The sequence below is a fragment of the Chlorocebus sabaeus genome, chromosome 4, assembly GCF_047675955.1.
Source record: "Chlorocebus sabaeus isolate Y175 chromosome 4, mChlSab1.0.hap1, whole genome shotgun sequence".
Lineage (NCBI taxonomy): Eukaryota > Metazoa > Chordata > Mammalia > Primates > Cercopithecidae > Chlorocebus > Chlorocebus sabaeus.
The window spans coordinates 92697221-92718793 of record NC_132907.1 but is presented as its reverse complement, the minus strand read 5'-3'; the positions used below and the strand labels follow the sequence as shown (position 1 = coordinate 92718793).

Genomic DNA, 21573 nt, shown 5'->3' with positions numbered 1-21573 from the left:
GGTGCGACCAGAGAGGAGAGACACGGTTCTGGGGGACTTTGAAGGCAGCGCTTTTCATGGGGGGCTCTGGATCTTCGTAAGAGACGAAGTAGAGACGGCAGAGAAAACACCACTTGGAAAGAAGGAGCAATAGCAGATAAACCCTGTGTGGCTGAGCCTGGGGACACGGTGCACAGGAAGGGAACGGGGTGACCTGGGGGGCCCTCAAGGTCTCACATGCCAGGTTGTATGGGACTCGGGGGCGGGACTGAGAGGGGTGAGGTGCTAAGATACTTCACAAGTGTTCATTTATGACTTTAAGTTTTACCCATTTAGCTTTATTTGACAATTAAATGATGGTTTTGTATTTTTATTTTAATTTTGCTTTGTTCAATTCTATTTTAAATTTCAAAGTAAAACCATTTTCCTAATGATAAGTCATTTTACTGCTAACAGCATTGATAGGCATCTGGTTTTAGCTTCAGTTCGCAGCCAACCCTTTTGCTTTCAGAGTGAGGCTTCAGTTCACTGGCGTGGCTGTCTGGCAGCGTCAGCACCTCTGTGACAGGCAGCCTTTCTCCAGGCTTAGAGTGTCAGCGAAGGGATTATTTCAGGCCGACACTTGGCATGGAGAGTTCTCAGGCAAATGCACTTTTGAAGAGTTGGATTTGATCTCAATTATTCCATTTGGCTTTGTGAAAGGAGAGGGAGGGAAAACAGTTTACCCAGCTTCTGGCTCTGTCATATTTTCATTTTAAATCTAAAGGCAATGATGCTGGCAGGCAACCAGTTCTCGACGTGGACTGACACTTCAGCTACTCTGGGAAAAGCAACCTCATTCAAACAAGCCAGAGTCTTGGGAGCGGCCGCCCCACTTTCCTGCCGGGCTGCGCTGTGATGCTGACCCGGCCCGACACACAGATCCCTTGTGTCCCCGCTGGACGCTGGCCCGGCGGCCGTGGCCTATAGAGCAGTCTCCTCGGTGCATGAAGCCAGCACAGTCCTGGAAATCGCATGCAACAAAAAGCCTCTGTTCCACCAGACGAGCTCTGAGCAGAGAGGGCCCCGCCGAGGCCTGCCCGCGATGGACTCACAGATGGGCGCCCGGAGACAGCAGGCTTTCATTACATCAGCCCAGGGGTGGGGGCGCAGATGGCACCGCTGGGCTTGGCTGGGGAAAGAGGCGCCCTGAACCTGGAGGAACTTCAAGAGTTTACCGGACGCTCAGGAGCCTCCTTGTCTCTGCCTTTTCTTCACATCCTAAAGTGCACGGAGCTGGTCTTTAGTTTTCAGGCAGTGAGCGTTGGCCCAGGCGGGCTCTCCTCTGCCAAAGAAGGTCCTGAGAGGACCCCCACCACTAGAGTCCCCACCACTTAGAGGACCCCGTTCCTTTGGCTTTTGGGGAATTGCCCCCTCCAGTTCCCAGTCTTTGTGGCTCTGTAATCTGAGATGTCCGGATGGTCCTTTGGTAGAAAAGCTCAGCCCTGTGCTTTCCCCTGCAGCCCATTGATGGGGGAAGTGGGGTCCGTCAAGGCTCTGGTGGGCCTGGAAGCTGGGCCTGCTGAGCCACAGGGGCTATTCTGATCACCTCCTTCCTCTCTACCCTATTGGTGAGGGGGACCCGCTGTCCTCAATAGCACCAGATGCCTGAGTGCCTGGCACCTAACCCTGCACAGCCGAGAGCGACAGCAGGCCACGGTCACAGGTGCTGATGTGCTGGTGGAAGGCAGCCCACTCCACTCGGGGACAGGGTGAGCCCTCAGGGGCTGCATGGCCTTGCAGTGACCGCCCGCAGGGTGAGGGGACCCTGGCTCTGTGGGGCATGGGGCAGGGTGTGGGGAGAATCCTGTGGGCTGGTGGGATCTGAAGCCCAGCGGGCTGAGGACCGGGTGGATGCTGCTGGTCCCATTGGTGAAGGAACTGGCAGGGTGGGAAGCCTTTCCCCCGGGGGGGCACATCCTGTGAGGACAGCAGCTCCCACGAGGCCTCCAGAGGCAGGGAGGCCTTTCAGCGCGAGAATCTCACTGGCCACAGGTGCTGCTCAAATGAACGCTCCGAAAGTCCCAGCAGGTACAGCACAAGTCTCAGTGCCGGAAACTGCTGTGCTGGGGGTGAGGAGGGGTGGCCCCAAAGGCAGCCAAGGGCTTTGTGGGGGCACCTGGGGCCCAGGGGCATAGGAAGGGCCATGCCCCACATCCAGTGCCCCCAGGTGTAGCCCCGCTCCTCATGGCCTGAAAGGTTTTATGCATGGATGGGTTTTAATTGGATGTCTGGAAGCAGGTGCAGCTGTGTCTGAGCTTGGTAATGAGGCGCAGGGTGAAAGGGAGGGACATCTTGGAGGTGACGCTCCTGATGCAAGGTCTTTGCCAAACAGAAACTCCACAGGCCTGACCACATCTGACCAGGGCACAGGGCAGCTGAGGCCAAGGGACGGGTCCTGGTTTGGGGTCACTGCGTGTCCTTGATCAAGGCGTTGGGTGCTCAGCGCCTCATCTTCCTTCTCTGCAAGGTGAGGGGCTTGGTCCCCCCCACACCCCAGTACATTTATGAATTTTAACTGTTCTACAAGGCTACGGCCAACATGTGTGCATCAAGGCTCAGCCTGAAGGCAACACGCGGGGAGCCTGGCGGGCTGAGGGTGGGCGCGTGCCGGGAGGCGTCCCTGTGCCGCGCTCATTAAGTTGTGATGGTGACTTGTTAGCAGCTTGTTTTACTTCAAGATACTTCACTACATAAAGATTTTCAGTTATAAGACAGATTGAGTTGAAAACGGATTTTTCTAAAAACAGGGATTATTCTGTCTTGCAGAAATGATCCTCAGCTTCAAAGCTTTGTTTTTTAATGAGTGCACCCTTTAGGCATTTGGCACGTCTGGGCTCCAAACCCTTGTGTTCATCCTGTGGACTGTGCAAAACGCACAGTGCCTCATGTCTCCTTCTGAACCTGGTCTGGTGTTAGCAGTGAGGAGGGCAGTGTCTCAGGCTCCCACGGGCTGAGGATGTTCTCCGCGATGTCCCTCAGCCCACAAAGACAGAGACGCACCTGGAACCTCCAAGCCACGGGTCTTGTCTGCAGCTGGGCCGGGTGGGCTGCCCCTGCCAAGGGAGCCTCCAGGGTGGGTGCTGGCTGGCCGGGCGCCCTCCTCACACTCGAGGGCAGGCCAACTTGAGAGGACCCGTGTCTGCATGCAGTGCTGTCTCTGCCCCCAGCAGCTGAGTGCCACCTGCTGAGCTAATATTTGCTGAGCCATCGAGTCATGGATTCCTTCCTGACAGCGTCGCTCAAGTGTTTATCGGCTCAAGGTTGCCCTCGTCTCCCCGCCTCCCTCTGCAAACACCATTCAACTGCCAGCAGTGCCCTTGATGCCCCATGTCCAGCTCCTCCGAGTGTGGCTTCCTGGCTCAGAGTTCCCCAACGTACGGCATTCCTTGTGGTGAACCACAGGGCTGGCCCAGGCTTTCTAGATGTCGGAGGCGGCGAAGATGCCACGTCCAGCAGGAAGCGCTGCACAGTGGCAGCCGCACATCAGAACGGCAGCTGTGGGGGGGTGTGGGGGGCTGTGGAGCAGGGGGCCGCCAGTGGGTTATTTACGATGAGCTCTGCGACTGTGCCCGTGCCTGGTTTTTTTTTCTTTAATGGAATGAAGCAAACAAGAGTGCCATGTCCCTACAAGGACACAGTAGGGGTCTGGGTGATTTAGGGCCCTGGTGAATTCACACCCTCCAGGACATGAAGCCCTGTTTTCTGCACCATTTCACTGATGAGAAGCTTGAGGCTGAGAGAGGCCACCGGGGCAATCCGAGGGGAGGCCGGATCAGTGCTGAGCCCTGTGGGCCTCACTTCCGAGGCCACAGCCTCCCTCACTGTCTCTCCACACCCAGCCAAGGCCCTGGGTCCACTCCACGTCCGGGTCATGCTCCAGGAAGGGGTCGGTGCCGGTCTAGAGCCTGGCAACAGAGCTCCTGGCCCGAGGCCTCTGGGAAGGAGTATATCTCCAGCTTGCTGCCCACTGGCTGAGGACAGCGGGCCAGGGCATGACTCCCATGTGCACACAAGTGCCGTTCTGCCTCTGTGCTCCATGAACACAGGTGCCCCGAGCGCCTCCCGAGTGCCATGTGCAGAGCAGGCAGTGCCAGATGGGGCCCACTGCCATCCACAGGGCTTGAGGATGGGTGCCTCCCAGATGCCCTGTCCGGGCCTGCACCCCTGTGCCAGGCTGAGGAGGCTGTGTGCCTCTTTGGGAGATGACTGGGAGGTCACGAGCCCAGTCTGTGGGTGACCCAGAGCCAGTGACTGACAGTGGTGGGTGCGACGGCCACCCTGGCCTCCCCAGGGCCAGCACTGGGGTGCAGGTCACTGCCCAGAGGCCCTGGGCACCGGCTAACAGTGACCCCTCCTGACGCCTGGTCCTGCTCGCCTCGCCCCTCGCCCTCAGGTTTCTCCTGCAGGAATCCCCATGGGAGTGCTGGCTGCTGACGGACAGAGCTTCCCTCGTTGGGGGGCTACAGGGTGAGGAGGGCTTCGCATGGTGGAGGCAGCAGAGGGAACGGTGCTGTGAAGGCCCTGGCAGAGTGAGAACAGGTCCATCGGGCTGTAGGGGGGCATCGGAATAAGGGGATGAAAAACCGATATGATACAATACAGTCCTTTAAATTATGCATCTGCAGCACTTTTATGACATGGAATCGTCTTAAGAAAATACCAGGTGACAATGAAGGACGCAGAACTGTGCGACCTCAACCCCAAGTAGACGCAAACACAGAGGAAAGCCCCAGAAGGCCTGTGGCCATGGTTTTCAGTCTTCCTTTCTCTCGCTGCCTCTTCCAGTTTTGTAGGGTTAGCACGCATTGCTTTCATTAAAAAAAAAAAAAAAAAAAGTGTGATGTACAAGGTTCGACTTCTTGAAATGTTGAACTCTGGGTAACTGTTTGACTCTGAATTTGTTTCTGGAAATGATTTTCCTGTTTCTCATGAACTGCTCAGGAGGGTAGAGGCCACTTACAGTTGGCAAACAGCAGAGGGCCCGGGCGTGGAGCTGTGGCCAGGCTGGTAACGGGGAAGTTCCTCTGACTCCTGGCGAGGCTGTTCCCAGTGCATTTCCAGGCACGCCCACCTCCCTGAGTTGTTGAAACCTCTGTGCCTCCCCCTCAGGTGAAGCCCACACTGCACTCCCGTCAGCTCAGGTCCTGTGGTTTTTACCTGGGGTGAGCAGGGCCCAGCCCACCGCGTGGGTGAGAATTCAGTGAATTCCCTGTGTGCGGGTTTCTGCGTGCCCCACGTGTTTGCACCAGGGCCAGGTGCTGTTTCACTCACAGCCAGGAGCTCTGTGGCCCTGGATGGTAAAAGTGTGTTTCTCCCCAGGGCCTGACTCTGCCTTGAGATGCTGCCTTCCTCTAGGGGCCCCTTGGAGTCCCTGGCTGGGCCCCTGCGTCCAGCTGTGGATGACAGAGCTGGGGGCTCAGTGGACAAGTGGGGACGTGGCGGGGTGGCAGAGAGTGCCGGGGAGCGTGGCATCCTTGCCCTATCCTCCCAGGCAGGAGCAGTCATGTGGTCATGTCTGAGTGCCGGGGCACAGAAGCCATTGGCCCTGTGCCGTGGGACGGAGTTGGCATGGCCAGCACGCTGCCCTGTTGCTGCACTGGCGCCCGAAGCATGGCTCCTGATCGGTGTAATAAATGCCGGCTACCATGGGGAAATGTCTCTCAAAGTGTGTGCTTTGCTACACCCAAGGACAAGCCACTTTCTCAGACAAAAGGAGCATATCCCAAGCATTTCAGCAGTAATTGGTCTCACGTCTACTCCTATCACATCTGCAGTGACTTCCTTCACAGAAGGCTGGAATCCCTCAAAGTCATCCATGAGGATGGGACTGAACCTCTTCCAAACGCCTGTTCATGTTGACACTTTGACCTTCTCCCATGAATCATGAATGTTCTTAGTGGCATCTAGAATAGTGAATCCTTTCCAGAAGGTTTACAGTTTACTTTTCCCAAATCCATCAGAGGAATCACTAACTATGGCAGATACGGCCTTAAAAAATGTATTTCTCAAATTATAGGGCTTGAAAGTTGAAACGAGTCCTTGGGCTGTGCAATGGGTGTTGTGTTAGCAGGCATGGAAACAGCATTAATCTCCTTGTTCATTTCTATCAGAGCTCTTGGGTGACCAGGTGCATTGTCGGTGAGCAGTAATATTTTGAAAGGAATCTCTTTTTCTGAGCAGTAGTTCTCAAGAGTGGGCTTAACATAGTCAGTAAATCATGCTGTAAATAGACTTGCTGACATCCAGGTTTTCTCATTGCATCTATAGAGCAAGGCAGAGTAGACTGAGCATGATTTTAGGGGCCCTGGGATGTTCAGAATGGTCTGTAAGCATTGGCTTCCAGTCAAAGTCACCACTACACCAGCTCCTAACAAGAGCGTCAGCCTGTCCTTTGAAACTCTGAAGCCAGGCACTGACTTCTCCTCTCTAGCTAGGACAGTCCTAGATGGCGTCTTCTTCCAACAGAAGGCTGTTCTATCTACATTGAAAAATCTGTTGTTAAGCGCAGCCACCTTCATCAATGATCTTAGCCAGATCTTCTGGCTGCAGAGGGTAACTTGCTGCAGCTTCTCCATCGGCACCTGCCGCGTCACCTTGTGTTTTTATGTTATGGAGACCGCTTCTTTCCTTAAACGTCACGCACCCACCGCTGCCAGCTTCCACTCTTCTTCTGCAGCTTCCTCACCTCTCTCAGCCTTCACAGAACTGAAGTTAGGGCCCTGCTCTGGACCAGGGTTTGGCTTAAGGGAATGGTGTTGCTGTTTTGATTGTCTATCCAGAACATAAAAGCTTTCTCCGTATTAGCAACAAGGCTGGTTCACTTCCCATCATCCATGCACTCTCTAGAACAGCACTTGTGACCTCCCTTAAGAACTTTGCCTTTGTCTTCGCTACTTCACTGGTGCAAGTCTCACTTTAGCTTTCAGCCTGTCGCAGCTTTCAACATGCCCTATGCTAAGGTAAATCTTTTCTGGGTTTTGGTTTAGAGTGAGATGTGGTGGCTCTTCCTTTCACCTGAGCACTCTGCAGTTGTGGTAGGGTTACTGACTGGGTTAATCTCAGTATTGTCGTGTGTCAGGGAACAGGAAAGCTTGGGAAGAGGGAGAGAGGTGGGGGAACGGCTGATGGGGGGCACTCGGGACACACCAAGCATTTATTAAGTTTGTGTCTTGTATGGGTGCAGTTCATAGCACCCCAAACAATTACACTGGTAACACTGAAGACCCCGATCACAGATTGCCACTATGTAGATAATAATAATGAAAACGTTTGAAATGTGGCAAGAATCACCAAAATGTGACCCAGAGCCATGAAGCCAACACACGCTGCTGGGAAAACAGCGCCCATGGAATTGGTCCACGTGGGTTGCCACAAACCTATGATTTGCAAAAAAAAGCAACATCCATGGAGCAAAATCAAGCAAAACACCACAAAACAAAGTACGCCTGTAGAGCTCTCTACAGATCTACATTTTAAATACATAGATCTATATAATTTATATAATACTTATATCTCTATGTAGTACATATTAGATATGCAGTATTGATTACACAGAGCTACATGTAGATCTCTAAATTATATACACAGCCAAAATTTTAAAACATATAAGAATTATTCTTTATAATGGCCGAAGACATAAACGTCTCCTCCTTTTCTATCTATGAATCTGGAATCTGACAGATAAACCCACTCTAACAAGCTTTCGTCATGTGATGGGCCTGGCTTCACCGAATGTACGTCTTATGTAACACTTACTGCCCACAGGACTTTCCTAGTGACAGTTAGCTGCCCTTCGAGTGGGCTGGCACCAGATGGAAGCTGGACATAAGCTTTCGTGAGAGGTCGTGTGCAGTTCCTGAGCCTTGTGTTACCAGACACTCTCTCATCTCAGACACTCGCTCATCTCAGACACTCTCTCATCTCAGATGAGGGTCGAACTGAAATTTCATTACAGAAACCACCAGTCACCACTGCTGAAGTTCAGAAGGAGTCCACCTGGTAAGGAAGGAGACCACTACTACTCCTACTGCCCTCCTCCCCGCACCTTGCCTAGTTCACAAGACAGGAAGAAAGAGAGAAAGCAAAAAGTTGGAAAGAAACAAAAGTAAGATAAGTAGCCAGACAACCTTGGCGGCACCACCCGGCCCTAGGAGTTTAAAAATAATAATAACATCAACCCCGTGACTAAAACTACTTGTATTATCTGTAAATTCCAGACATCGTATGAAAAAGCATTGCAAAACTTTCTGTTCTGTTAGCTGATGCACGTAGCCCCTAGTCACGTTCCCCACGCCTGCTCATTTATCACAACCTTTTCACATGGACCCCTCAGAGTTGTAAGGCTTTAAAAAGGCCAAGAATTTCTTTTTCAGGGAGCTCGGCTCTTAAGACGCAAGTCTGCTGACGCTCCCGGCCGAATAAACCTCTTCCTTCTTTAAACCGGTGTCTGAGGAGTTTTGTCCGTGGCTCGTGCTGCTACACTGGCATGGCCTTTTCTGGATGCATGAAATGCGAATTCAGTGAGTCAACTTTCAGGGTAACAGGATTTTAAGACATCTTCATTTATGTAAAAGAAATCTTATTCACTAACATTCCATTCTCAGTAACTGTGTTAATGTAAATGAGTCTTGTACAGTCAGTCACCACAGCATCGCAAAAACATTGGCATCTGGTTTTCTCATTGATAAATATGCATGAAAGTCGTCTGTTTCAAAGATGCAGACAAAGATACAATGTTCCCTAATCCAGATTACATGTTAGCCTGATTGATGGATTATCACTAATTAGATTTTATTCTTAGTTTTGTTACACGCCAATTTATCTCAATGAAAAACAAACTCAACTAAATACTGTGCTTTACTTGCTCTCTTGGATAATAAGAATGTGGAGGGAAGGGTGAGGTTGCAGCAATGTGGGGATAAGGGGAAGGCGGTGGACAGACCTGGAGCTGGCAGAGGAGGAAGAGGAGGAGGAGGAAGTGAGAGGGGCCCCTCATCTTCCCCAGTGTCCTGCACGTGGCCTCAACTGTCAGCTCCTGTGGTCTGGGTGGATCCTGGGTGCACAGAGAGCCTGGGACAGAGGTCCTGGGGACAGAAGGTCCTTGTTTCAGAGGATCCAGGGTGAGTCTGTGGCGAGTTTGCAGCAGCTCACTCAGCACGATAGGGAACGGCAGGGCTGGCTCCCTTTCTCGGGTTGCAGCTTTTCCAGGTCATGACACTGGCCCACTGAGCACAGTTCACACAGAGGAGCAGCCAAGGCTCCAGGAACACAGCTGGGCACTGAGTCATTCTGTGTTTGGGAAAATATCTTTAATTTCACAAGGAATGTGGTATACATGCACATGCACACACACACACACACACACCCCCAGCAATACATGTGTGTGAATCTGTTTGTGCTGCTGTAATGAAATACTTCTTGCTAGGTAATTGATGAAGAACAGGTTTTTTTCTTGCACAGTTCTGGGGGCTGGGAAGTCCCACATCAAGGCACCAGCCTTAATCCACCCTCTACCCGCATGACCTAAGCTCCTCCCAAAGGCCCCACCCCCAACACTGTTGTACTGGGTATTAAGGTTCCAACACATGGATTTCGGGGGCCATTCAGACCACAGCAACATTCATACACACAAACTCCTACCCTTGAAAATTAAAAACCTCACATCGAACTTACGTCCCGAATCCTCTCTGCTCCAGACTCCACTCAGCTCAGCCTCAGCCCCAGGACTTCTCGCTCCTGGGGAGTTCAGTTCCCCTCCTCGCCCAGAATGGGCTGGGTCGCTTCAGGGCCTCCACATGCTCGGCCATCACCACCCTTTAAGGAGTCTCCGGAGGTAGCAGGATGCATCGTGCCACTGGTCACGCAGGTTTCACCCTCCCCAGCCCCTAGAGCAGCGGCCCTAAACCACATTCTGTGCTGACCGCAGGCCCGGTGAGCACAGAACACAGGCAGCTCTCGGGACGAGAAGGAAGCTTTCTGGAAATGCCTCCCTGGCTGAGCCTGGTCAAGCCACGCCAGGCAGCTTCCAGGGCCCAGGAACCGAGGCTGCATCCGGGACCCCTCCTGTCAGGAGGCTGATGCGGCCCCGCCTGCTGGCTGGCCACGTGCGGGAGGGTCTCCGGGGGCTGCTGCCTCGTGTCTCTGCCCCTGCTTTTCTGGAGGACAGGCCCTAAACAGGCTCCTGAGATGTGGTCGCCGCTCCTGCCCCCTCACCCACCAGAGAGGACGGGCCCTAGACAGGCTCCTGAGATGTGGCCGCCGCTGCTGCCCCCCTCACCCACCAGAGAGGACGGGCCCTAGACAGGCTCCTGAGATGTGGCCGCTGCTGCTGCCCCCTCACCCACCGGAAGCTCACGGTCTGGAGCTCACCCAGAATCCTTGGGTGGTCTTCACCCACAGCCTGTAGAAAAGCCACATGGATTCAAGGCCAGGCCTCTGCACTGAGTCCTCTGTCCCCGAAGGCAGAGGGGTCTTGGAGCCGGCCCCAGCATAGCCATCCCAGCTGTGCCCCAGGGCCGCCTTCTCACATCCAGTTGAGGGCCTGGCACCCCCAGCAAGAGCTACACAAAGAGCCCCTCTGGCCAGCCCTGCCCCCACCTTTCCTTGTGGAGGGTCCTCAAGTCTAAGGTCCTCAGGGGTTTGCTAAGGCCTGTCGGGGGCCCTGCTCTGCAGAAGCAGCCTCCTCCTGTGGACAAGGCTAAAGGCACCCACAAATGCCAGAAAGCAGCAGAGCCTGCAGGCCACGGAAGCCACGAGCCAGGGCAGCTGCAGGCACTCACCTGGTGACAGGCACCCTGACCCACTGGCATCTGAGATTCTCCTCCACACCTCCCCCCATCCTCCTCACCTCCACCCATCCTCACCTCCCCCCGTCCTCCTCACCTCCCCTATGTCCTCACCTCACCCCTCCTCACCTTCCCTATGTCCTCCTCACCTCCCCTCCATCGTCCTCACCTCCCCTATGTCCTCCTCACTTCTCCCCGTTCTCCTCACCTTCCCTATGTCCTCCTCACCTCTCTCCGTCTTCCTCACCTCCCCTATGTCCTCCTCACCTACCCCCATCCTCGCCTCCATGTCACCTTCCCCTTCACCGTGCCCCGGTCCTCCTCACCTCCCCCATGTCCTCACCTCCCCCCATTCTCCTCAACTTCCCCCTCACTGCGCCCCCTGTCCTACTCACCTCCTCCCATCCTCCTCACCTCTCCATGTCCTCCTCACCTTCCCCCCAACTGCAACCCCCATCCTCCTCCCCTCCCCTCCATGTCCTCACTTCTCCCCCATCCTCTGGGCTGTGACTTCCCACCCTCCGGGTCCTGGCCCAGTGTCTGGCCTCCCAGCGAGGGGCAAGGTTGAGAGAGGCTGACCGGCATCTCAGACATGAGTCAGCCCATTCAGTCCCTTTTCCAGGGGCCACACTGAGTCGGCCCATTTGGTTCCTTTCCCAGGGGCCAGACTCGAAGTCACAAGAGCCTTGATGTGTTGCAGTGACCGCCTGCTGCTCAGGCTGACTGGCTTGTGACCCTGGCACCTGGAGGCCTGTCTCAGATCCAGCCCATCCTGCCCACCACATTTTCTGGACAAACCCTTGTCTCCAAGGAGACAGTGGCCACTGGTCCCTGAGTTTCTCAGGGAGTTGGGCCTGCCCCTTGGGATCTGGAGTCCCCTGCAGCATGGGAAAAGTGGCCACCCCCAGTGTCACAAGGGAGGGAGCTCAGCAGGCAGGGGAGAACCTCACAGAGGCTCAGAGCTGGGATGGGACGGGCGACGTGTGGCTCTTCACAGGCGACTGTGGCTGTTTGTTCATTTCAGAATATCCCTTAAGCCAACTCTCCCAGGCAGGTGAATTATAAAATCAACACAGTGCTTTGAAGAAATCCTTAAAAGGACGACATGAAAGTGTTGTTTATTTATTTATTTATTTATTTTTTTGAGGCGGAGTCTCGCTCTGTCACCCAGGCTGGAGTGCAGTGGCCGGATCTCAGCTCACTGCAAGCTCCGCCTCCCGGGTTCAGGCCATTCTCCTGCCTCAGCCTCCCGAGTAGCTGGGACTACAGGCGCCGCCACCTCACCCGGCTAGTTTTTTGTATTTTTTAGTAGGGAAGGGGTTTCACTGTGTTAGCCAGGATGGTCTCGATCTCCTGACCTAGTGATCCTTCCATCCCGGCCTCCCAAAGTGCTGGGATTACAGGCTTGAGCCACCGCACCCGGCCAAGTGTTGTTTATTTTAATCAATTCCGCTAAATCTGTGGATGGATAGAGGCCATGCTTTAAGACAATCTCCAGCAAATTAAGGCGAACAGTTCTGCAGAAGAATGAAGATCACGCCTAGAGTATACCTCCGAGGTCCTGGGAGTCCTGGGCACAGGCGGGACCCAGAGGACAAGGGTGAGTCTATCCACAGGCGGGTCTGGGCGCTGGTGAACCTCAGAGAGTGCAGGAGGTTCCCGGTGTCGTCTGGATTTCCAGGCTTTGCTTTGCATCTTGCCTCCCTCTGGCCCTCTTGCTCCCAGTCTGGCTCTGGCTGCCCCTCCATGCAGCGCCGCCCTCTGTCCAAGGCTCTGAGTGGGGCTACCTGGAAGAGGAGCCCAAGGCCTCCTCACCCCTCCCAGAGCTGACAGCTGGGGGTTCCACCCAGCATCGCCCTGTGGCATCTGCCCAAATGCCCCGTGGGCATCCTGCCTTCCTCCACCTGGTGAAAGTTCTGTGGGAGGCGCCCTCCATCCTGCCAGGCCTTTATCATACCATGCTCTGGGCAATGCTTTTGTTAAATAAGATAACGTGAGCCCTCCCCAAGTTACCTGTCCTGCAGGGTGCAGGGTGGCGACTCGCGCCCAGAGGAATGACCTTCACCGGCTTGTGCTGGATTAGCAGGTGACTGTGCAGGACATCTGATTGTGCAGCTTAGAGCCAGAGCCGTTGTGCAGGGTGCAGGGTGGCGACTCACGCCCAGAGGAGTGACCTTCACCGGCTTGTCCTGGATCAGCAGGTGACTGTGCAGGACATCCGACTGTGCAGCCTACAGCCAGAGCCGCTGTGCAGGGTGCAGGGTGGCGACTCACGCCCAGAGGAATGACCTTCACCGGCTTGTCCTGGATCAGCAGGTGACTGTGCAGGACATCCGATTGTGCAGCTTAGAGCCAGAGCCACTGTGCAGGGTGCAGGGTGCAGGGTGGCGACTCGCCCCCAGAGGAGTGACCTTCACCGGCTTGTCCTGGATCAGCAGGTGACTGTGCAGGACATCCGACTGTGCAGCCTACAGCCAGAGCCGCTGTGCAGGGTGCAGGGTGCAGGGTGGCGACTCACGCCCAGAGGAATGACCTTCACCGGCTTGTGCTGGATTAGCAGGTGACTGTGCAGGACATCCGATTGTGCAGCTTAGAGCCAGAGCCGCTGTGCAGGGTGCTGCCCCCAAGCCATCCCAGCGCATCCCGGCGCGGGGCAGGGTCACAGCTGGATTAAAGGGAAGGTGAAGTAGGGTCAGCATCCTGCCCCCTGGACACACAGTAAGGGGCTGCTCCTGGGCATGGCTTTGGGGTGGGAGGGGCAGCTGGCTACACACACTGGCCAGGGGAGGACCCCTCTTTGCCTCCACACCTCACGCCCCCTCCCTGGTTTCTCTGCTTTTGCTTCCTGACCTGTGTCCCCCAGCACACACCTATCAGCCAGAGGGCAGAGGAGCCCCCTCCCCAGTAAGGACTCACCCAGGCCGAGCAGCCCAGGTGGAAAAGGTTGCCATGAGCCGGGGCTTTCCTGAGTCCAGTCCAGTCCCCCTTCGGGGTATGTCAGCCTGGTGGGCAGAGCTCTATGCCCTTGAGGCTCACCAGGTTGAGAGGCTGGACAGGCGAGGACACCCCGATGCCATGTGGCTGAGCAAACGTGGCAGGCAGAGCGAGGACAGAGGGAGGGACACATGCTAGTGCCAGAAGGAGGCTGCCCACGGCCAAGTGGCCAACACTGGTCTTCCCAGCCAGCACGGAGAGTGCCAGAGGCATCAGGTGGCCCCTGGGGAACATAACTGGCCAGACAATGGGCTGGAGCCAGGGAAGGCCTGGACGCCTGCCAGACCACCCTGGAGATTCCCGTCACTGTGGCCTCCATTGCTGCATACTGGGCCCCGAGAGTGCCACACCCATGGCCATGGGCAGCCCCGGTGGATGGCGAGGGGCGGCCCACACTGTGGGCTCACGTCCCCTGTCCTGGAGGCAACAACCATGTGCCGGGACCCACCTCAGGGTAGGCTGTGGGGGGCATGGGGTCCGGGCTTTAGATGTAGGACAAGGGACCCACCTGGCCTCCAGACACACAATTTGGGGAACTCCTCTCGCTCATTGGTTTGTGTGGCTGGGCAGTTTGTCTGTGTCTTGCCATGTGGGATGGGACCAAGAACCATGAGCACCAACTCAGTCAGCGGGTCACCTCCCTGGAGCTGGCGGTGCAGACTCTGCGCGTCCTGCCCAGAAGGCACCAACTGTTGTGATGCCCAGAGCCCCGTTCAGGAGGCCTCTCCACCTCTCTCTCGGGCTCCCTGGGCACTGCAGCCTGACTCTGAAGGGGGCTGCAGGCACGACTTTCCCAGCACCCAAAGCCCAGCTCATTTTCCCCACCTGGGTGATGCAAGGTGTGTGTGGCTCTGTCTTTTTTGGAAGCTTTGGTGCTGGCCGATTCAGCTCATCATAAAAGGCTTGAAACACTGGCTTGGGACAGCGTCTGTGGACCTCCCCTCGGACTAAAATAGCAACTTGGGGGTTTAGCCCTGTCCCATCGATCCCCAGGGCTGCATGTTCTCCATTCTTCCAATGGGGATCTAGGGGGTTAGAGATTACTCGTTTGGTGGGTTACGGGGACCGGGATCTAGGGGGTTAGAGATTATTCGTTTGGTGGGTCAGAGGGACCGGGATCTAGGGGGTTAGAGATTACTCGTTTGGGGGGTTACGGGGACCGGGATCTAGGGGGTTAGAGATTACTCGTTTGGTGGGTTACGGGGACCGGGATCTAGGGGGTTAGAGATTATTCGTTTGGTGGGTTACGGGGACCGGGATCTAGGGGGTTAGAGATTATTCGTTTGGCAGGTTACAGGGACCAGTATCTAGGAGAGATTGGTTGCCCCTTTTTGAAGGTGAACTGGGTCCTTTTTGTCCTGTTTTTAAGTAGCCTAAATAACACATGGCCAATAGGCACAATTTTCACAGACCCTTAACTTATGACAAACATGTTTATTTTTTACTGTGTAGCTCTTTCCCTAGTTAAGGGAACTACATTTTAATTCTAGCTTGTTACCATTAATGGCTGCACAAACATCAAATTTTAAAGTTACTTGTTTGGGAATTTCTTTTTCTTCTGTTCTAGTTATTATTTTACTTGTATCACCAAGGAAAGGACCAGTTTTTAATTTTATTTTAAAAATGGTGGTTGCAGGGGGCTTGGATGGAATTTAACAGACATCAGATTGGTCATTTCCTGGGCTACTGAGTGGCGTTATACAAGCATGTTCCTTTTAATGTTCCTGTACATTTATAATAACTATAGAATGAAGGGAGACAGCCCCTCCACGCCTGTGGGTATTTCTCATCAGGCGGGATGAGAGACTGAGAAAAGAAATAAGACACAGAGACAAAGTACAGAGAAAGAACAGTGAGCCCAGGGGACCAGCACTCAGCACACGGAGGACCCGCCCCGGCCCCGGTCTCTGAGTTCCCTCAGTATTTACTGATTACTATTTTCACTATCTCAGCAAGAGGAACGCGGCAGGAGAGCAGGGTGACAGTGGGGAGAAGGTCAGCAAGAAAACATGTGAGCAAAGGAATGTGTGTCACAAATAAGTTCAAGGGAAGGTGCTACGCCTGGATGTGCACATGGGCCAGATTTATGCTTCTCTCCACCCAAGTATCTCAGTGGAGTAAAGACTAACAGAGCAGCATTGCTGCCAACATGTCTCACCTCCCGCCACAGGGTTTTTTTAATCTCAGAACTGAACGAATGTACAATCGAGTGTTATACCGAGACATTCCGTTCCCAGAGGCAGGCAGGAGACAGAGGCCTTCCTCTTATTTCAACTGCAAGAGGCCTTCCTCTTTTACTAATCCTCCTCAGCACAGACCCTCCAAGGGTGTCAGGTTGGGGGACGGTCAGGCTTTCCCATCCCACGAGGCCATATCTCAGGCTATCTCAGTGGGGAGAAGCCGTGGATGATACCCAGCTTTCCAGGGCAGAGGTCCCTGCAGCTTTCCGCAGTGCATTGTGCCCCTGGTTTATCGAGAATGGAGAATGGCGATGACTTTTCCCAAGCACACTGCCTGTAAACATATTGTTCGCAAGGCACATCCTGCACAGCCCTAGATCCTTACACCTTGATTCCATACAACACATGTTCCTGTGAGCTCAAGGTTGGGGCAAAGTTACAGAATAACAGCATCTCAGGGCAAAACAATTGTTCAGGGTACAGATCAGAATGGAGTTCTTATGTCTTCCTTTTCTACATAGACACAGTGACAGTTTGATCTCTCTTTCTTTTCCCTACGTTTACAAATGCCACAGTGAAGAGCTTTGTTGTAAACACATTCAGGCTGTGAAAAGAACTCTGTGCGTAAAGTCCTTTCATTTCTTTGCCAGAGTTTTTTTGAGGCAGATTCTAGAATTGCTGAGTCAAAGGGCAAATGCCACATACTTTCGTTAGACGCTGCCAAATCCTCTTCCACGAGGCTGCAACGTTCTGCATTCCACAGTGACGTACGAGAATCCTTGTACCCCACAGCTTCATAAACAAAACATGATGGCAAACCTGCACGTTTACCAATCACACAGGTAAGAAATTTCATCCTAGTTTCACCTTTTTTTTGGTTAGCATTTTTATTACCAGCTTTTTTTTGGTGTAATGCACAGAAGGTAATGAACACATTCTACCTGCTGCAAGCTTCTTCCTGTGCCTTAAGAATCTGCTCCTGCCAGTCTGCAGGGAACCACAGATCTGCCTTCCGTCACACAGGAGGCATTCTCGACACCCTCTGTACACAGCATGCACTTTTTTATTTGGCTTCTCTTACGCAGCATAGTGACTATAGTGACTTTCAGATTTATTCAAGCTGCTGCATGTGCCAACAGTCCACTCCTTCCTAGTGCTGAGGCCCCATCACATAAGCACAACTGTTTCCTCTGCGTGATGTGTTGTTCTCTAGCTGTGCACTGCCAAAAAAGATATCATTAAAAAAAAAAAATCTAAATATAATGTAAAACCTGCCTTGCCTTAGGAAAGTTTTTCTGGCAGTGGCTCACACCTATAATCCCAATACTCTGGGAGGCTGAGGCAGGAGGACTGCTTGAGCCCAGGAATTTGAGATCAGCCTGGGCAAGATGGTGAAACCCAGTCTCTATAAAAAAATATAAAAATTAGCCAGGCATGGTGGCTCACACCTGTAGTCTCAGCTCCTTGGGAGGCTGAGGTGGGAGGATTGCTGGAGCCTGGGAAGTGGAGGTTGTAGTGAGCTGAGATCACACCACTGCACTCCAGCCTGGGCAGCATGACAAGACTCTGTCTCTACCAAGAAAAAACCAAAAAATTAATAGAAGGACAAACAAAAGGTTTTTCTTACAAAAAATACACTTTAAGGAACAAATTTATCATATTAAGTTGGTGCAAAATTGTGGCTTTTACCACTGAAAGTAATGGCCAAAACTGCAATTACTTTTGCACCACCCTAATATTATTTTCTAATGACAAACTTGGAAATAATTGTCATTGTTCTCTAAAAAGAACAGCCTAAAAATAAAGAAGCAGCCCATTTACTTCTATGCCAGTTCTTTTAGTATTTGGTTATTTAAACTGGCGGTCCCTAACCAGTAGATTTATGGCCTGGGAACTTAAAGGTATTTGCCGCAGTCTTTTCCAATAACAAATTCAAAAATGATCTACATGCGCAACAGGGGACTGTAAATGGCGGCAGATCCGTAGAGTGGAACAGAGCGACGAAATGACCCTGTGCCAGATTCTCAGTGCTTTACAAAAATGCTCGGTCATGAAAAGTGGGAGAACCCTTGTCTATACCGAGACACTGTATGTTTAAACTACCTACTTCCAGTTCAAAGTAAATATTTACATAGGTTGAACATCCCTAATCCAAAAATCTGAAATTCTCCAAAATCTGAAGCTTTCTGAGCACCAACATGACATTCAAAAGAAATGTGCTATGGAGTCAGATCTTCCGACTGGGGACACTCAGACAGTAAGTATCATGCAGATATATTCCAAAGTCTGAACAAGCCTGAAATCCGAAACACTTCTGGTCCCAAGGATTTCAGAGAAGGAATTGTATATTAAAAATGCACACACAGGAAAAGGTAGGCACACACACAAAGAAATTTAAACCATAATGGGTCGTCTCTGGTTAGTGAGCTCTTATTTCAATCTCTTTGTACTTTCTGAAATGAGTATGTATTTCTTGAAAAATCACTAAAACTGGCTGAGCGTGTTGGTTCATGCCTGTTGGGGAGGTCAAGACAGGTGGATCACTTGAGTTCAAGACTAGCCTAGGCAACGTGGCGAAACCCCATCTCTACAAAACATACAAAAATTAGCCAGGCATGGTGGCGTGTGCCTGGGAGGCTGAGGTGGGAGGATCACCTGAGCCAGGGGGAGGTTGAGGCTACAGTGAGACAAGATCGAGCCACCACATTTCAGCCTGGGCAACAGGGATGAGACTGTCTCAGAAAAACAAAAAACCCGAACCCGGAAACATTAAAAACAGACTTGTGCTAGGCGAGTGAGGTGTGATTTCTATATACGATCAGGAAATGGCCTTCATGACAAATTCTGAAAATGACCTACTGCCTGAACAGACACACTAGATGATAGTGAGAGTCCAAAGGTAACTTCCACAGACACAGATAAGTGATTATACAACTATCTCTTACAAGCTACGAAAAGCTTAAGGGTAAAAGCTTTCTATCTTCATTATTTCTGAATCTTAATGCCCAGCGGAAATGCCACACAGGTGAACTGTGCTTGTGTGGAACAAGGCTGCAACCCCCCTACCACACCCTTGGCTGGCTGTTCCCAGGACGCTGCTCACCACAAACCCTCTGCTCACCCCAACCCCTCCTCAATTTCTGCCCTTCCCTTCTCTGCTTGCTCAGTGCCCAGGGGATGCTAAGGGCTGCACCACATCCCCTCGGCTCCCGTGCAGATGCTTCCAGTTGGGCCAGCTCAAGGGAGGAGAGGGGAGGGGTCTCTTCTGGGCTCCCTTGGCTTGGGACTGGTTTCTGGTAGTGGCTGTGTGTCCCCACCCCACAGACGCTGACTTTCTCCCTAAGTCCACAATCCTCATCTCCTCCCCGCCACCAGGCCTTGGACACTTGCTCCTGCCCAGGGACTTCCATCTGGCCCACACCACGGAGCAGCCCTTCCTCAAGGCTCCTCTGAGCCACCTGCAGGCGCTGGATTCGGTTTCCAGCCAGAAGCCTGACTGCTGTCAGAGTGCCTGTTTCAGTGGTGCCTCAAATCTGTCAGGAGTTGATTTAAATCCGGCCTGCTCCTCCCGGTTCACCATCAGCAAGGTCAGCCCGCGAACCTGGGCGGGGCCGTGCGCATTTTGGGCTGTGGTGAGAACCAGCTCCACACTGACCTTCCCAGTGCTGACGTCCACGTAGGACAGGGTGTGCTTCCTCCAGTGCTCCTCAAAGGGCTTCTTCTGTTGCCCCTGGATGGGCTTGGAGTAATCGTACTCATCAATCCGCACCTGAGGCCAGAAACACCATCACGTATCTTATTACTCTAACAGAGCAATACAGAAAAAACACAGCAAACATTAAAATGATCTAAGAGACAGATGCCCTAGAACTCATTCCATTTCCACATCAGCCCCGGCACCATCAACATGTTCAGAACCCACGGAGGCCACATGGCTGGCCAGGGGGTGTGCAGCCAGCAGTGAGTCCAGAGGAATCCGTGTCCGCACGTTCCCTCAGACACCCTTTATGTACCTGAGAGTTCACCAAATACTTTGTCTTTCTGCTGCACGCGCTGGGGGACTACCTACTACCTCCATCTTCTCTTTCAGCCTGTTTTTATTTAAAAAAAACTTGTTTTTCTTTTGAGACAGGCTCTCGCTATGTCACCCAGGCTGGAGTGCAGTGGTGTGATCACAGCTCGCTGGAGCCTTGACTTCCCCGGCTCAATCAATCATCCTGCCTCAGCCTCCTGTGCGTACCACCACGCCTGGCTAATTTTTTATTTTTGTGTAGAGACAGGTTTCGCCATGTTGCCCAGGCTGGTCTAGAACTCCGGGCTCAAGTGATCTGCCTGCCTCAGCCTCCCAAATGCTGGGATTACAGGTGTGAGCCACTGCACCTGGCTTCTATTCTAATTAAAACTTGTTGTGACCAACTGAATTTATGCTACTGGCCAGGCACAGTGGCTCACGCCTGTAATCCCAGCACTTTGGGAGGCCGAGGTGTGTGGTTCACTTGAGGTCAGGAGTTCAAGACCAGCCCGGCCAACATGGTGAAACCCCAACTCTACTGAAAATACAAAATTAGCCAGGCATGGTGGCATGCATCTGTAATCCCACCTGCTTGGGAGGCTGAGGCAGGAGAATCACTTGAACCCGGGAGGCAGAGCTTGCAGTGAGCTGAGATCGCGCCACTGCACTTCAGCCTGGGGGACAGCAAGACTTCATCTCAAAAAAATAAAAATAAAAATTAAAAATTTATTATTATTCTGTATTCTGGCAAACACGGATTCATATACTTTGCAGGAAAGACTCTTAAATATGTACAAGGAGGCAAGAGCAAGTTGTGAGCAGTGATTACAGCCATCAGCATACTCCAGTGGAGGGTAAATCAGTAAAATTTCATGGTGAATAAAAATGATTTCCCACTCACCGTGCTCAGCTGACTGGAAAGGCTGCCGGCCGCCGCCCACACACGGTCCTGAACCAGCCTGTGTGCCTGCCTCGTGCAGCTTTTGTCCTTTTGCTGATGTGGTTTATCCTGAACTTGCATTTGTACCCCAAGCTTCCCTTTCCGTGATTTTTTGCTATCGTATGTGAAAAACTCTTACCAGGCAGAATCCAACACGTGTGCTCTGCACAAAAATCAGTTCACCTGAAGAACAAGTGACCACAGGGCAGGCTCTATAATACCTTTTCCAAACCACAGGGCAGGTCTGAAACGGTGGCTTACTCGTTATTTAATAAACTGGCATTTCCTCCACAGGGCAGGTCTGAAACGGTGGCTTACTCGTTACTTAATAAACTGGCATTTCCTCCTTAGGGCAGGTTTGAAACGGTGGCTTACCCGTTATTAAATAAACTGGCATTTATTTCCTGGTCATGCCACTCTGGCTGCACTTCTAACCTTGGCCTTCTAACAGCAAAGCACATTGGCTTGGAGATGCCACTGCTGCTATCAGTGGACACTGACCCAAAGCAAGAAAAAGGTCACAGTGATCCAGAGGATGGTGGGAACCCAGGGATCAAAGTTACCAGGGGGAAAAAGGCATTTTTTGGATTTACTTTTGGGGAAATGAAATAAAATGCAGAGAAAATGCAGGGGTGGGGCTGA

General features: G+C 52.6%; 1 long non-coding RNA gene and 1 pseudogene across 1 annotated transcript; both read right to left on the bottom strand.

Annotated features, from left to right (window-relative positions):
• Window positions 1-8558: 8558 nt before the first annotated feature.
• On the bottom strand, window positions 8559-11147 carry LOC103214937 (uncharacterized). The gene is made up of 2 exons (XR_489894.3): window positions 9694-11147; window positions 8559-9309 (listed from the first exon to the last, which is right to left on the bottom strand). It is a non-coding gene; the product is annotated as an uncharacterized lncRNA (long non-coding RNA).
• Window positions 11148-11916: 769 nt separating this feature from the next.
• The window catches only part of LOC140711533 (succinate dehydrogenase [ubiquinone] flavoprotein subunit, mitochondrial-like), a 44059-nt pseudogene continuing 34402 nt past the window's right edge, over window positions 11917-21573 (bottom strand).